General features: G+C 42.9%; 2 long non-coding RNA genes across 3 annotated transcripts; one reads left to right on the top strand and one right to left on the bottom strand.

The window, feature by feature from the left end:
* The first annotated feature begins 1,434 nt into the window (after positions 1-1,434).
* LOC110341287 lies at positions 1,435-9,612 on the top strand. The gene is made up of 3 exons (XR_005870156.1): positions 1,435-1,473; positions 7,920-8,073; positions 8,983-9,612. It is a non-coding gene; the product is annotated as an uncharacterized LOC110341287 (long non-coding RNA).
* Positions 7,042-11,009, bottom strand: LOC121133323. Of its 2 annotated transcripts, none has more exons than XR_005870155.1 (3): positions 10,626-11,009; positions 8,914-9,573; positions 7,042-7,346 (listed from the first exon to the last, which is right to left on the bottom strand). It is a non-coding gene; the product is annotated as an uncharacterized LOC121133323 (long non-coding RNA). The 2 variants fall into 2 exon arrangements; XR_005870154.1 differs by lacking the exon at positions 10,626-11,009 and adding an exon at positions 10,398-10,573.
* Positions 11,010-17,503: the final 6,494 nt, after the last annotated feature.

Here is a 17,503-nt window from a genome sequence, read left to right as displayed (position 1 = left end):
TACAAATTCATAGTCCACAATGGGTAAAGTGACCTCCTAAAAGGAAAGAGAAGTGCTTTGTTTTTGTCTTCACAGGTAAACTCAGCAAAGAATACTGGACATATGGATTCCTGTAGAAGAATGAATAGCTACCCTGAGGACCATCAAACACACACTGTGTGGTATCAAAGTCTAAATCTCTCTATATTGCTTTTTCATAGTACACCTTTATCTTTATTTCTTCACATACCTCAATTCCCATTCATTTAACTGAAGCTGGCTTTGGAGTTGGATTGGCTCTCCTACTCTAAACCCTAGCATATTATTTAAATACAATTCCTAATTTCTGTATTATATCAAAGAGCCATTGATATAAGACAGAAGAAATAAAATGAGGGACTGTTTTCTGTGGATTTCTTTTTCTGAACAGTCTAATTTCCTCCAGGTTTTCCATCTTCCCTATTGTCACCTCTTCTGTATGCTTACATGTGAAAGTTAAAATATTTCTTTGTTAACAGTAATGTTCGAGTTTTCCAGAGAACAAGGGATTTCCTGACAGCAATCTTCAACTGCTTCCGAAAGAGAATGAGGATCCACTTCCTTGACTTCACCTGATTCGACTGGAGGCATCTGAATTGCCCCACATCATTGACTCCACCTGACAAGCACTATCCTGAAACTGGCTTGAAACTACATCACTCGACACAACTCCAGACCAAGGAACAGAAATAGCACATCTTTTACAATCTGACCAGAGCTTCAAGATAAGAGCTTCAATCAACACTAGAACCTCAGTCAGGAACTTCAATCAAGCAGCTCCTGCCATACTGAGACTGTCTGATCTACTCAGATTTTGTTATACTAACATTTTCTTTTCACAGGTCCCCATGAGATTATCATCGTCCCATCTCAGCAGGAAGTAGTTTTGAGAATTCCACGCCCCCTCTCCCTACTATTGATATTATAAGATCACACCTGTTAGTGTTAGTTTTCAATTATTTTAGAGTTGGGATTGGAAGGAGGTGTTCATATTTGGGTGTTTCTTTAAGATAAGTTTAGGTTTAGATAGAATAGATGTTTGATACATTTTGTTCATGGACACAAGTTAGTTGTCCTTTTTTAGACTAAAAGGGGAATTGTAGGAGGAAGTCTGATGCCGCCATTAAACATGTGACTTACTAAGTCTATGCCGCCACTAAACATGTGACTTACTAGAGGCGCATACAGATGAGGTAATAAAAGGGCGGTTTACCACACCGCTAACCACACCCACTTTAGGCAGGACTAAAGACGTATACGGCTGGACGTAAAGACGTATACGTACGTAGGCGGAACTACGTCACTAGCCAGGCCCACTTTTGGGCATGGCTAGGGGCGTTACGGGGGAAGGCATAAAAGACAGCGCACAGGAAGTCTCGCTCTCTTTTCCTGGAGTTCGGCTTCCGGTCCAGTCGCTAGCTGAGATCTGCTGGGCTTCTCGGGGTTTGGTATCTTGTGAGTAATTTTCTAAATTAAATACTTAGCTTCACTTTCCTTAATTGTGTGTCGCGTATCGTTACAGCGTCCGTAAAGCCAACAAAGGTGTTTGTATTAGCTTAAACAGGGGGCTTGCTTACACAAGTCTGTGGTTATCTTAACATAGTTCTTGACACAACAGGGGTCTCGTCTTAATTTTTAACCAGCCGTTCATCTTGTAACTGTAGAGAATCTGGGACAAGGGTCATGCAACAGAAGATGCAAGGAGGTGGCTAATGTTTAGGAATTATTGTGATCTCCACACTCCCTAATAACCAAGCATTCAAATATATGAGCCTGTGGGGGACATTTTTATTCAAAGCACACAGCAGGTGTGCCTGGGGTATGCACTTTAGAATGCTGGTGCCCATGGAGGCCAGAAAAGGACTTTGGATTCCCTGGTGCTAGAGATGCAAGCAGTGTGAACCACCCAGCGTGGGTCCTGGGAACCAAACATAGATCTTCTACAGAAATAGTATATGCTCCTGATAACCGAGCCATTTCTCCAGTACCAAATACCTTATCTCACAAAAATGAAAACTCTTAGGACTGGAGAAATGAACATCACCTCTTATGATACTGTAAACTCATTGTTCTCTTTTTGCATGGTTGATAAGAATAGCATTAAATGACCATACATCTCTTATAATTATTTCTGAAAAAAAAGATTTAAGTGGAGGAAAATTGTTCTTTCAGTGATAAAAATTATTTTTATTGAAAAAAAGAAGTCTGAAATAAAATAATCCTAAAGGTTATCTTACCTGAAATGTTCATAGATTTCTAGCAGATCAGTCAGTCATCAGTAAAGTTATTAAGACTACTGACTCAGACCCTAGTGTCTGGGTTCCAAGCTTTGTTGGACCAGTTGGGTGTCAGGGGAATTGCCTGCTATTTCTCGTCTGTAAGATGGAGACAGTAATGATAAGTAATTTGCAAGATGTCAGACAGGATTTATTAACAGTCACCACTTCCTGAGCTGCTACAAGCTTTCTGTTGTTAATCAATTAACTTCAACAGTCCCAAGACAGTTGTTAATGTATGTAAATCCACCCATGCCCAAAAGCCTTCAAAATTTGCTTGAACCTACTGCCACTTAGTGAAGTCGCCTAGTATTACCCAGTCTGTAAAGATTTAGAGGGTGGAGTGAAGACAGCTTGCCTTGAGTTGAAACAGTTTCACAGGAGGGAGGGTATTTCAACAGACCACATTCACAGTAAGTCTTAGGAAGTGAATTCATTTGAATTTGTCAACAAGTGAAGTGAGCTGGAGAGCTGTAGCTTCAGGCTGTAATTAAAGAGTAAATGTGAAACACCAGGAGGCCCGGTGGTGTAAAGAGGCTACAAGAATGCCATAAACACCGACTCACATCCCACATCTTTCAGTGGGACCTAAAAGTGCAAAGAGGGTTATGTTTGTGGCTCCGGGATGTGAATGCAGGGTAACACTCCAAGTGAGGAGAGGCTTGGGATCAAGCAAGCAAAGAGATGAAAGTCCATGGCCAGCTGGAAATCAAGAAAAGGCTGGAAAAACAAACATACCGGAAACGTCTATAATTCTTCTCGAACATACAAAAGAAGTTAGGCCACAGGGCAAAGTGACCCTTGAGTCAGAAAACAGAACAGCGAAAGAGGGTGGGGGAAGCCACTCAGTGACCAAACTGTTTGCATGCAAGCTTGAGGAGCAGATTGGGTCCCCAAAACTTACAGGACGGGGCAGGTGGGGAGACTGCCCACCACCCCAGCATGTGGGAGACAGAGAGAGAATGCGTCCAGGGCAAGAAGTTAGTTAGCTGGTCTAGCTGGAATTGGTGAACTCCAGGTTCAAGTGAGAGATCCTAACTCAATTAAAAAAAGTGGAGCTCAAACGAAGACATCAAACCTTCATCTCCACACACATCCACGAACACGTGTGTTCCCACACATGCATTCGTGTCCACCCACACATCATACACATGTACATATGCACAAAGGAGGGGGGAAGATGAATAGATAGTAGACCACCCCAATTTATGGGGGTGGAAAACTTCACGGCACAGAAATACATAGCTGGGTAGCCAGACTGTCTTAAGAAGCTGTCGGTGGCTCAGGGAAGGAGAAATGTAAACTTGAGTTGATGAATTGCTGGAGGTTATGTTGACATCTTCTTAAGTTGATGACAGGAGACAAACAGCTTCATAAGGAAATGGAGTCACAGTCATGAGATGTCTCATAGATGCAAGAAATTGAACCCTGGTCTTCTGTAAGAGCAGCCAGTGCTCTTAACTGTGGGACCATCACCCTAGCACATTGAGAAGTACTTTACTTTCAAAGTTCACCCTCCAGAGGCACAGGCTCGTTCAAAACATCATCAAGGGCAGGAGAGATGGCTCAGAGGTTAAGCGCTTAGGCTGCTCTTCCAGAGGTACTGAGTTCAATTCCCAGCAACCACATGGTGGCTCACAACCATTTATAATGAGATCTGGTGCCCTCTTCTGGCATGTAGGCATACATGTTAATAGAATACTGCATACTAATCTGTATACTTATAAATAAATCTAGAAAACAAAAACAAAAAGACACAGCAGAAGCAAAAACCTCATCACAGGACCACAGCCTGCCACACTCCTTACACTTCGCCTCAATAAAGGCCTATTTGTTGGGAATTCCCTTTGCCTGGGACCCCATGTTTGACTATTAAAAACATACATGGCATGCTAAAAGGGCCGGGGAGATCACAGTTTGAAGAAATAGAGCAAGTATGAGAACTGGATTCAGATAGAATAGGGGTGTTAGAGTTCATGTTGGGGATTTAAAATTATGCTGATTAATATGATAATCTCCAATTCCAGAAAATCATCCATTGCCCAGAAAAAGATAGGATTTTCAATGTATTTCTCTGTTCATGTACATCTAAGCTGACTCCACTGTTGTGAATAGTGACGTACAGGGGACATCTCTCATGTCTACACTGTGCAAGTTTAGACTCCCTCAGGTATACACAGCCAGATCACAGGAGACTTGTAATTTTTTTTTAGGAAACTCAGTGCTGATTTACATATTGGCTGAATTAATTTACAGGCCCAGAAGAAGCTTGTGGCAGGCTCCCTTTTCCTGTCTTAGAACTTTTTGATAATTGGTTTGTTGTTAGTTGTTTTTCAGTTAAATAGCCTGCTGAATGGGATACGGGAACTAAAGATGTTGTATGTTAGTCTATTTATTTGTGGGTTTTTTTTAGAGCTCATTATATATTCTAACTATTAACCTGTCAGATGTTTAGCTAGCAAAGATTTCCTTCTATTATGTAGGCTGCCCCTTCACTTGGCTGTCTCTGCTGTGAATAATGTTTTGATTTTCTGCAACCGCATTAGTCTATTTTTGGCTTTACTATCAGAATGATTGGAATGATTTATGGTTTTCAGAAAGTTCTTGCCTATGTATACCTACACCATGAAGTGTCCCCCTTCCCATTTTTTTTTCCTCTACCAATTTCAGTTTCAAATATACATCAGAGTCTTACATTCAGTTTGAATTGATTTTTATTCAGGGTAAGAAATTAGGAAACCTAATTTTATCCTTCTATATGTGAATATTCAGTTTTCCTGGCATTGTTTGTAAAGTATCTGACTTTTTTTTAAATAACTTTGTCTAAACTTGGGTGAGCATAGATGCATGGGTTTACTTCTAGGTCCTCTATTTTCTTTCTTTGAATCTTTTTCTGTCATATATTGCATTTACTGATTTGACTATGTTGAACTATCTCTGGAACTAAGCCAACTTTGTCATGGTGACTGTGGTGGTTTGAACAGGAATGACCCACATAGACTCACGTATTTGAATGATTGGCCCATTGAGAGAGACACTATTAGGAGGTGTGGCCTTGTTGGAGTAGGCGTGGTCCTGTTGTAGGAAGTATGTCACTGTGGGTGTGGGCTTTGAGGTCTCATATCCTCAAGCTAAGCCCATGGTGGTACACAGACTCCTTTTGCTGCCTGTGGGTCAAGATATAGAACTCTCAGCTACTTCAGCACCATGTTGGCCTGCACACTGCCATGTTCTGCCATGATAATGAATTAAACCATCTGTGTATCATCTATCTCTCCCTCTACTTGTATCCTAACACAGTTTTGGTATCAGAGTAATGCTGGCTTCATAAAGTAGTTTTAAGAATGTTCTCTCCCTTTCTACTATATGAAGTGGTTGGAGGGTATTGGTCTTAGTTCACCTTCTTTAAAGGTCTTCTAGAACTCATCAGTGAATCCATATAGACTTTGGCTTTTTTTTTTAATTTGAGAGACTATTTATTACTAGTGCAAGCTCCTTTTCCATCATACGTCTGCTTAAGTTGTTTATGTCTTCTTGGTCTAATTTTGGTAGATATACTTATCTAAAAGTTTATCAATTTACTTTAGATTTTCCAATTTACTAGAATATAGATTCTCAAATTACAACCTAATGGTGCTCTCAATTTAATTGGCATCTATTATGATGCCTCCCTTTTCATCTCTAATTTTATGAATTTGGATTTGTTCTGTTTCTGTTGCTTAGTTTGCTGAGGATTTGTCAGCCTTGCTTGCCTTTTCAAAAAACCAACTCTTTGTTTCACTGATTCTTGTATTGTTATTTTCATTTTGTTAGATCATGCCTTGATTTTTATCATTGCCCTCAGTTTTACTGATTTGGAGTTTGGCTTGTTCTTGTTTTTCTAAAGCTTTAGGGTAAATCATTAGATTGTTTTAGATCTCTCTGATTATTTTCAAAATATTTATAGCTCTAAAAGTCACTTTTAGAACTAAGATCATTGTATCTCACAGGTTTTGGTACATTTGGGTTTTCATTTTTATTCTGCTCTAGGAGTTCTTATACTTCCTCTTTTTTCAATGACCCATTCATCATTCAACAGTATGTTATTCAATCTCCATGAGTTCATACATTTTCATTACTGTTGATTTCTAGTTTCATTCCACTGTGATCAAATACATTGTAAGAAACTATTTTGATTTGATTTTATTTTTAAGGACTTGCTTTGTGTCATAAAATGTGGTCCATTCTGGAGAAAGTGACTATGCGCTGCTAAGAAGACTATCTTGTTGAATGAAACATTGCTGTTTTATGAGACTGGGTGTGCAAATATTTGGTGTGAAAATGTTTAAAATGTCCCTGATGGCCGAGTGGAGGTGGTACACGCCTTTAATCCCAGCACTCAGGAGGCAGAGGCAGGATCTCTGAGTTTGAGGCCACCCTCATCGTGGTAGTTTATCCTGTGTCCCAGCTAAGTAAAAGATACAGGAAGAAGAGGTCTAACACCAGAAGAGGAAAGGAACAAAGAAGCAGGAGTGAACACGGCAGTGTAAGATCTGGAAAAGAAGAATAAGGAGAGCACAATATCCTCTCTCTCTCTCTCTCTCTCCTCTCTCTCTCTCCCTCTCTCCCTCTCCCCCCCCTCTCTCCCTCTCTCTCTGTCTGTCTCTCTCTCTGTCTGTCTCTCTCTCTCTGTCTCTCTGTCTCTCCCTCTCTCCCTCTCTCCCTCCCTCCCTCCCTCCCTCCCTCCCTCCCTCCCCCCCTCTCTCTCTCTCTCTCTCTCTCTCTGTCTCTCTCTCTGTCTCTCTCTCTCATGCTCACCAGAAGGTGAGCCCTTACTGAAGGAATCAGGTCACTGGCATGGACTTTGAGAGTTTAAGGCCTCACTCCACTTCAGTGTGTTCCTTGCTTACATCCAAAGATGTGATCTTTCATCTTCCAGCTCCTCCCATCCTGACTGCTTCTTGTGCCATCTGGAACCACAACCCAGAAGAAGCTCTTCCATAAGTGACTCTGGTCATGGTGTTCTGTCACAGTAACAGAAGGGTAGCTAGGACAGTGACTTTGGAGAAGAGACTGGCGGAGAAGGAAGAAAATAAAATATCGTCAGAGCAGCTTGTGCTTGTCTTCAGTTTCAACGCAATATTAATCTATTTGTGTTTGCATGTGTGTATGTGTGTGTGTGTGTGTGTGTGTGTGTGTGTGTGCACGTGCAGGTGTGCTCATCCATATCAGTGCCTATGGACGCAGGACGCTGCACCAAGGCAGGAACTGAAGCAGAGACCTGGAAGGAACATGCCTTACTGAGTTGCTTCCTCTGGCTTACTCAACTGCTTTTCTTATACAACCCAGGACACCTGCCCGTGGGTGGCATCACCCACAGTAGGATGGACCCTCTCATATAAACACAAATCACGAAGTCCCACAGATATGCTCACAGGTAGATCCAATGATACAGCCCTCAGTTCAGGTACCCTCTGGTTAGGTGACTCTAGTTTATGTCAAGTTGCCAAAAAACTGACCAGCATACATATAAACACACAGTCACTTTTCATGCTATTTTGCTGGATAACCTTTCTATTATTCTAGCTGCCTTCTGTGACAAGTAGTAGCTTTCCTAGCAATCCCTTCCACCTCATGTCTTTACAGGTATTTACTAAATGAGGTTCATCTTTCCCAGATGCAAAATTAAAGCTCTACAATGACTCCATGTCCAAGGAACCCAAGAGCCTATTTTCTTATCATCCTGGCATCCATAATAGTCTTCTCCTCCTTGACCTGACTATCCTGTCAGAGTCCACAGGTAGGTATCAAGGCCTGAAGCATGGAGTGAATTTTAACCCATCTTATCTTTTTTCCCTACACCCATGAGGTTCTAAGTTCTGAAATGCAACCAGGTTTTGTCCATCACATAGTGGCTTGTCCCAACTGAAGGACGTTGACGAGAAACTGGTGCTTTGTATCACATGGGGCAGTAATATGTGTGTCTCATCAGAAGCAAAGCAGAGATTCTACACATGGCAGAGGGACTGGACAAAATCTGGAGCCGTTCCTATCTGCTTGCTGAGTCTGCACTAGAATATTCTACCCTTTAATCATTGAAGTTCCCTCCTGGAGAAGGGTCAGAAAGATGTTCAAAGAATGATAAATTTGAAGTAATTAAAACCAAGTATAATGGCAGATGGGTGGAAATACCACACTGTAAACCATTAACTTAGTATGTTAACCAAAATAATAATAAAAGGAATGTAAATTTTGCAAAGCTTTGAATGGATCTCATGAATTAGGTATAGTTCTTAAGAGACAAGAGGATAACCCAGCTGACCCCTAGAGTTTTCCTCAGTCTGAGAGCTGTGCCTTGAGAACAACTGTGCATCTCACATGAAGCTGTAGGAGATGGGAGCTAAGCATCAGGCAGAATGCCTTGTTTTGCTGTTCCCAGCGCCCCACGTTTTCAAGGCTCATGGCCGAAAGTTTGAAGACTGAGAAACAAAGTGAGATGTCTTCAGCTCAGTTTATCCACGTGGACTCTTGATCAGTCCCTACCATCTGTATTGTGAAAGCATTTTCTAGACTAAACTTGGGGAGGTGAGAGAGTAGCCAGAGTTCAGTGTTTGCCTCATCGCTCCATCTAAGGGCTTACCTTAGATAATCAAGGAGCATTGGACCAAGCTGAGGGCTAGCCTCTAACAGTCAAACCTCTTCATTTCAGGTGATCTACCTTGAACATATCATCCCACAGGTCATGTTTCAACAGACCTGGTGACCTTGGAAGCTGATCCTCTGGTACCTCTTCCACGACTTGCAAAGAGTTGCTTGGCAGGCTTCCTCTGGGAACTGAAGATAAATGCAACCAACTCATTGTTCCGAGATTGTGGTTTTAGGATGTTGGGTCAAAGTTGTGGAGTCTGGGGATTTGGGTAGTGTGAAGCAAGAGCTTTAGTCCCAGTCTGTTGCCATTACCTCAGATTATGTGCTGCCAGTGGTCACGTGGTAGGTCTCATGGCGGAATCTCCCAGCCTTTGTTGGTTGGGGGCTTCTTGGAAGGTATATCACTTCTGGGACCCCTTGGGCTCAGAGAGTCTGTTGAAGCTGGCAGCCAGTTGCATCCCAAGTTTCTGAGGATCGGTTACAGAGTGTTCCTGGGTATGCCTTCATTTTGGAGGGCTTTCTCATAATGCTCAGTCCTAAGACAGGCCGTTCACTGGGGAGAACTTGGCAGGACGGGATGTAAATATTTGCCTCTGTCACATTGCTGGAGTCCAGCTTCTTCTGTCCAGGGTTGGGGTTTTGGAGGAGGACTCTTAGGACAACAAAAGCAATAAAATTACTAATGAAATAAGGAAGATGTCTGTAGTGTGCTTTCCCAGGGTTCTGGTGTATACTAGCTGCTTGCCATATTTATGTTATGAAATTCTTTGCAAAGATACAATAGCAGGCTATACTCCACTGTGTTATTATTAACTTCATTTTTCTAACATGACTGATACTTAGGTATGAGAAAGCAGTTGAGGGTCATACAGCACACAATGGCAAAGGGACAAAAGATTTGATCTTACACTGTCTTTCTTTGAGTTGCTCTGTAAATAAAAGGTCTCTCCCAACATTGTACTGCACCCTTAGTTCTGGACTCACCAGCTATGAGTTAGACACAAGATATTTGAGATTTTTTTTTGCATGCAATCAAAAATAAAGGTTGAGGGTGTGTTGGGGGGGATGACACAGGATTAGTTGGAAGACAAAGGGGAAGTACGAATGATGTAAATACAGATTCATGTGTTAAATACTTCCAAAAACAACTCAACTTAAAAAAAATGTGTCTCTGAAAACATTTGAGAAAGTAAAAAAGAAGAAAGAAATGAAAAGAAAGGAAGAAAGAAAGAAGAAAGAAAGGAAAGGAAAAAATGGAAGAAAGAAAAGGAAAGAAAGAAAACCAGGTATGGAGGCTCACGCCTGTAATCTGTCCCTTAGGGTACTAAAGCAAGAGAGTCATGAGTCAGAGGCTTCCCTAACTATACTTAGCATGTATAACCTATTTAGAAATTCCACTAAGGACAGAGAGAAGCAGGCTCTCAAATCTGAAAACATCACAAATGTCTATGAAATAGGTATGAAAGGAGGTCTCACGGTTCTGAAGGCTGCTCTCAGACGGTCCAGGACTGCCAACAGCTCCTTGGGGCTGGAATTCAGAAGGCTTGGAGAGTGCCTTCACATTTGTAATGTCTTTGTTTTTGTTTTAAGACAGGGTTTCAAATGGCCCTGCCCAGCCTGGCTATTTAAGGGAAGATAACCTTGAAATCACGGCCCCTTGTCCTCTGCTTCCCAAGTCCTAGAATTCGAGGCATGTTTCCTCACCCTGGCCTTGAATCGGAGTCTTCTTTAGGATCTTCCCGGCTTTATACTTCTGATCTGGTCACAAGGCAGAAAGAGAAGGTATTGGTTGTGCTTCTGTGAGAGAATGCCAGTTGGAAAGAACACAGTTAGGGAAAGCAAGGACAGGAAGACCAACTCTGTGAACAAGCACTCCGGAAAGAAGCTGTGTCTGCAGAGACAGGCACTGTGAGAATATCAGTGCTGTGGAGAAGCTGGGCGGTGGCCGGTCCAAAGGCTGGTTACCTCATCCTGGGTGCCTATCCTGGCCCACTTCCATGTCAGAACTAACAGTTTGTGGCTAACAGATGGGAACCCTTTAGAATCTATTAACTTAGCAGGCCAGTAGCTTCCACCAACCCCACAGCTAAAAATGCCATCAGACACTATCTCGGGTCGATAACAAAGCTTCCCCAGATGGTTGTGACTGCTTCTTAAATGTGCCCACCAATGGATTTGAACTTCCCTTGATTTATGACTTCTTTGTTCCATAGAACCATGAAACTACTTCCACCTTGGAACATGGAATTTGGAGTAGCCAAAATCTGTGTTCCCCCGTCATGGTGACTAGAAATGGCTCCAGAATAAACTGTCTCCCATCCTCCTTTAGATGATGGCTATGATTTTGGCGGGTGACAACTCTTACTGTGTCAAGACATAACAAATGGGAGCTGAACAGATAGCTCAGTTGGTAAAGTGCTCGCCTTGCAAACACCAGGGCCTGACTTTTGTCCTCAGAACCTTCAAATATTAAAAAATTTGGGCTTGTTAGTAATCTCAGCACCAGGGAAGTAGGGACAGGAGGACCCCTGGGGTCAGACCCTGATTCAAAGGAGATAGACAGAACTGAAGACATGTGGCATTTGAGACTGATCACGGTGGGATGTGCCTTTAATCCCAGTGCTTGTGTGGCAGAGTCATATGAATCTTTGAGTTCAAGGCCAGCCTATAGCAAGTTCAGGACATCAGGGCTACATACCGAGTCCCTGTGTCTTGATTTGGTTTCTGTTGCAGTGATTCAGAGCAGGCTGGGCAAGGGAAGGATCAAGTTCACCTCCCAGTCCGTCACTGAGAGAGGTTGAGTCAGGAACTCAGGGTGGGAACGTGGAGTCAGGAACTGAAGCCCAAGCCATGGAGAATAACTCTTACTGACTTTGCTTCTCCTGGACTACTTGGTTTGCTTTCTTGTACAACCGGAACCACCTGCCAAGGGATTGGCACCACCCACAGTGGGCTGAGTCCTCCCACACCAATTTTTAAATTAAGAAAATTTGCTACTAGCTTGCCTACAGGCCAATCTTATGGAGGTATTTTCTCAGTTGAGGTTCTGTCCTCTCAGATAACTTGTGTCAAGTTGACAAAAAAGATGATCAACACACCCTGACTCAATAAATAAACACACACACACACACACACACACACACACACACACACACACACACACACAGAAAGAGCAGAACAGAACAGATACATAAATGACTTGATGTCCAGCCCTTCAGCAGGCATCCCTGTGTGGGGATAAGCAGAGGTTAGGAGCAGAGGCTACTTTTTTCTTTTACCTTCTTATCTATTTTGCTTATGTTTCATTCCAAGCAGCTTTCACACCAGAGTCTAGACTTCAAGAGGAAGATAATTTTGGCATTTGATTGCCTTTTGTAGTTTGGGTTGTGAAATTTCCTGTGACAGACAGAACAATCCACCCTCTTCAATTTTATGCAGATGTAAACTCAGTTCCACTTAAAAACAATTTTGAGAGCGCCTTTGTTTCCTCTGTGGTAGAAAATTGTGAAAGTTTTTGAGTTAGGAATAAAACCTTACTTTGACTTCAAAAGATATAATTAAGGGTGCAAGGCATAGTATTCTAATTAGCTTTAATTGTCAACTCCACAGAGCTCGGAGCCGAGAGCCTTAACTGAAGAATTGCCTAGATCAGATCTGCCTGTGCACACTCATTGTCTTCATCGTTAATTGATATAGTAGGGTCCAGCTCCCTGTGGGTGGCACCATTTCCTGGGCAGGTGGTCCTGGATGCTGTGAAAAGCTAGATGGATAGAAGCCAGGCTGCAAAACAGCCAGCAGCGTTCTCTGTGGCTCCTGCTGCCCTTCTTTGCCTGTGAGTTCTTTGGTGGAGGTAATACGTTATGGAATAGAGAGCAGGCTGCCTTCCAGTTTCTGCCTTAATTCCTGCTAAGGATGCATTGTGACCTGCAGTACAAGCCAGAAAAACTGGCCGGAGTATTTAATCACAGCAACAGAAGTTAAACTAGAGTGCACGGTAGAAAAACTGGCCGGAGTATTTAATCACAGCAACAGAAGTTAAACTAGAATGCACAGTAGCATGAATAGGTTAAAAAAAAAAAAAAGACGGGTGTTATTAGGCCTCAAATGGCAAAGAAAGACTGTATTAGAGTGTAAGCCATCAGGCCAGAGCCTTCAGGTTGGTGAGCTATGGGTACATGCTTCTCAAATCCCTCTTAGAAATGGTGGAAGGAAATAATAAAGTGTACTGCATGTAGGTAAATGGTGTGTTATTCCACAGACATTTTCCAGTTGATGAGCACTGTCTGCACACACACGTGTACACACACATTCATGTGATGGGCTTGATTATATGAAGTTATTCTCCTAGATTAAATTCTAAGTTTCAAAGGTGCTCCATTGGTCATAGGAGTGTACAAACTAGACATTTACTAAATGTCACCAGACACATAAAAAAACACTTCAAAAAATCTCTTAAGGAGATTATGATCATTTATAGGACACTAACAACACACGCGATTGAACTCTGACCTCCATATGCTTGCACACATGTGCATATAACCGAAGAAGGTATTTCTAATCCAGCCAGGAAACCATCTTCACAGCAGGTCTGGAGGTGAGTGACTATAACCCTAGCTCTCCAGGTAGAAAGACAGGAGTTCAAGGTCATCCTTGGGCTCATAGGGACTTCAGAGCCAGTGTGGGCTATGTGAGATTCTATGTCAAAAAACCAACTGCAACCCCAGTTGATACCTTTACAACCCAACCCTTTTACCGAAGGCCCAGGAAACATGCAAAAGAGGGGTCAGAAAGATTGTAAAGGTGAAACTCGTATGGATGACAGGGAAGCAGCATCCATAAACTCCCAAATATATGGCTGACTAAAAATAAAACACCCGCAAGGGATGACATCACCAGATGACAAAACAGCAAGATGAGGGAAATCTTACAAAGCTCCATTCCTAGATGAAGAATTATAGGACATTAATGACTACCGAGAGAAGGAGAACCATTCTTTTCCAGGGACAAGTTTCCGATAAGTTATTCAGTCCTAAATGGTCAGTCAGCTCTAAACACATATACATATGAGAAACAGTAAATGACCCCAGCAGATTGAATTTACATATAAATATACATATACTCTTTCTCTCTCTTTCTCATGCACACACACACACACACACACATACATACACTTAACAGTAATTAAGAAGAAGAGGTCACAAATTTGCGAGGGAGTTGGGGGGATCTGAGAGGAGTTGCAGGGGTGCCGAGGAAAGGGTAGAAATGCTATAAATACAGTACTCAAAGATTCAAAACAACACCAAGACAACTGAATCAGAACCCAGACCAAACAGTGATGATGGCCAGTGAAGGATGATGACCTAAATGCCTTGGGTGGACTGTAGGCTGTTAGGTTCTGGAAGCTTCTGACAAGAAGACCAACTTATCTCTTTGAATGGCATCTGCCCCTTGGACAGTGCAAGGGAATCTTCTATCCCCAAAGTTCCCCCTTAAGATCCCAAGATCCCCCTTGTCACGTGCGTAGTCTCTGCCTCCTCGAAGACTGAGGCCCTTTGGTGGTTTTGATCAAAAGAATGATTCCGCCTCTTCAGAGGCCTATCTGCTTCCTTTTGTTTCCAAGTCCCCTTCATGAGTCCCAATCTAACAGTCAGCATCTGTTGACCACTGTCACAACCACAGGTGTTCTAGATGCACTATTAAGCCAACCAGCCAATACAACTGTATACAGAGGCCACCATTGTTCCTCATTTATGGAAGAAACTGTGGGTGTTTCCAGAGATTTTCCAGCTCACGGAACTCCAGCGCCTGACTGCCTGGCCACAGAGCCAAAGCCTTTCACCACAGCCCTTTACCGTTTTTTCTGAGGACATATGGCCTTTTGGAGAGCTTTGTATCATATAAAACTGGAAGCCTTCTGTGTCTAACTTTTTTGGAATATTTAATTTAGCCATAGGGTGATTGACCCCACGGCAGTCTTTCTAGAAAGTGGTAGACAGCATCCCCAGAGCTCTGGCTATGGAGGGTGGGTGTGATTGTGCAGACAGTTGATGCCTATGTCTGTGTCTAAGGAGCCTAATCCCTCTGCCTCTAGTAGCTTCCATCTCCAATTTTAAATTGTATCTTCACCAGAGTCATTGGGGGGGGGCTCTCTTCTATCCTCTTGTCTACCAAGAATGAAGTTCCAAGTCAGCCAAAATGAACAATACGCACAAACAGAAGCCCTACACTTTGGGAGTCCCCAGAATGGCAAAGAATTTCTCTGGGTCAGAGATCAGCAATTTCCTTTTTCTCCACACGAAGGAACAGGCGGTAAATATTTTCATCTGTGTGAACCACATGGCCCCCAGCACAAGCACGTGACTACGGAAGATGGGAGCTGGTGAGGGCGTTTCTCTGACATAGCATGGCTGGGTTTGACCTGCAGTTGTGGCTTTCCAACCCTTCCTTCAAAGCCTACCACCGTGGCTTCTTTACCAGGAGCCACAGAGCAGCGTTGTGCTGCTTAAAATTTCCTGTTCACCTCGAAGAAGCTTTTTCTACTATGTGTTCTCATGCTCCAAAAGCTACGAAAACTTCTAGCCCATCCCATCGACATCTTTAGATGGTCCTCCAGTCAAGTGCTTCGTTGGGTTGGGCTTTTGTTCTTCGGATAGGTGAAGAAATGAGTTCATGCAGTTCTGTGGCCAGGCTCCCCACCAGGCTGGGTGTGGGTCGTACTTCTCTCTCACACACATCTACGGAACATACATTTGCGGAAATCCTTTCTTTCTGTAGACACGTAACTTATGCTAAAACAAAACATCAACAGTGGGTTGTCCGCATTGCAATTACAAATTGTTCTTACTAGTGCTCTTTTTGGTGTGTGCATGAGATTGTGGTGGCCAGGGGCCAGTTTCATGTGCTGTTCCTCAGGACAGTCTACCTTTTTATTTTATCTTATGTCTTGGAGAAATGGACTCAGGTGATTCAGAAACCACTGAGTGGACGAAGCTAGTTAGACAGCAAGCCCCAGGGAGATGCCTGCCTCACCTCAGCAGTGCCGGTAGTGGAGTATCTATCATGTCTGCCTTGCTTTTCATGTGGGTTCTGGTGACCTAACCGGTCCTTCAGCCGGCAAAGCTAACTCCCCAGCCCTTCAAACATTGAAAAGTATTTTATGATTTTTTTTTTGTAAAGTGTGACTACTAATATTATCCTCAGGAAAAGTGAAAACAATAAACCCCCTTTCAGGGATTTTCATGTTAGTTTTTTCTATACTAGGAGGAGAAAGGGAAAAGGAATCTTAAGGAGACTTGGGACCTGGAATCTTCCCATACTCCATTTTCTGAGGGAAGCTGGGTGTAAATACTGGAAGCACTTAAAGATAGCATTGTGCTTCCTTTTTGGAATTCCTCAAGGGAAAAGGCATGGCGTGGGAGCAGAAGTGTCAGGCTGACAAGCGACCTTCCCACGTCCTATGTTCAGAAGAGGAAAGATAGCTTTAAATATTTGAATGAAGAAAAGTGAGATTTAAAAATGAGCTCCTCCTGGCTGTGTTTTTGGTTTTGTTTTAAAAAAAAAACTACTAACGAAGTCCCTTTTTCTTAGCCCAGGCTGATTTCAGGCTAATGTGCTAAACCCCAAATCTGCATTTTTCCAGAAGGTTTTGGGAACTAAAAGGGATGGAGGACCTGGGCTCCTCCGTGTAGTTCAACCAACACTCATTCCCTGCTTCCTCATAGCTGACCTCTGTTCACAGCAAAGGCCAGCTATAGACTAACTTGGAAACCCCAGTCTTGGGAACACTGCCTGCTTTCACCTTGGGAAGACTCTATGCCATGGGAACACTACTTACATTTTGGGAGCACTGCCTACATTTTGGGAATACACCCTATCTTTTCAGAACATTGCCTATACTGTGGGAGCATTATTTATCCCTCAGGCTCACCTTCTATCACCTTCTATCCCGTTGGAGTACTTTATATCCCAGGAGCACTACCTATATATTGGAGCACTGACTTGTTGGGGGAAGTCCTGTGCATTTGTCAATAAAGTACTGTTGAGCCTATAGGGAACCAAGATAGGAGGGACTAGGAGTCCAGGAGAACTCTGGGAAGGAGAAACACAGAGAGTTCGAGATGTAACGCCATTGGGGTAGGAAGCCCGGAAACCTCTCCGGTAAGAGACATACTTAGATTAACAATTATGGGGTAATTACTTAAGTCAGAGCTAGCCAGTTAGAAACAAGCAAGGCAAACAGCTTCATAATACAGCCTTCTGTGTGTTTATTTGGGACTCAAGCGGCTCTGGAACCAGGCTGGTGGAACGGCTCCTTCTCAAGGAAAAAGCTTCTCTTAACACTGACTGACCTCTGTAAGCATTGCCTCACACAGTGATCCTCATCCTTGGCTACATATGAGCTTCACTGGGATGTCTACTGAAGACTGGTGATGCCAGAGCCCCAGCCCCAATACCGGCTTCAGACATCAGGGTAGAAACTGAGCGTGATAGTCATCTTTAAAATCAGTCAAGGGGTGCTAGCATGCTTTGGAGGTTAAGAATAGTCCAAAGGCAGAGGATTTCCCAGTCGTGACAGTTCCTTG

The sequence above is a fragment of the Mesocricetus auratus genome, unplaced genomic scaffold (assembly GCF_017639785.1).
Source record: "Mesocricetus auratus isolate SY011 unplaced genomic scaffold, BCM_Maur_2.0 Super-Scaffold_100021, whole genome shotgun sequence".
Classification (NCBI taxonomy): Eukaryota; Metazoa; Chordata; class Mammalia; order Rodentia; family Cricetidae; genus Mesocricetus; species Mesocricetus auratus.
The sequence above is the reverse complement of the archived record's forward strand: the minus strand, read 5'-3'. Positions and strand labels throughout refer to the sequence as shown.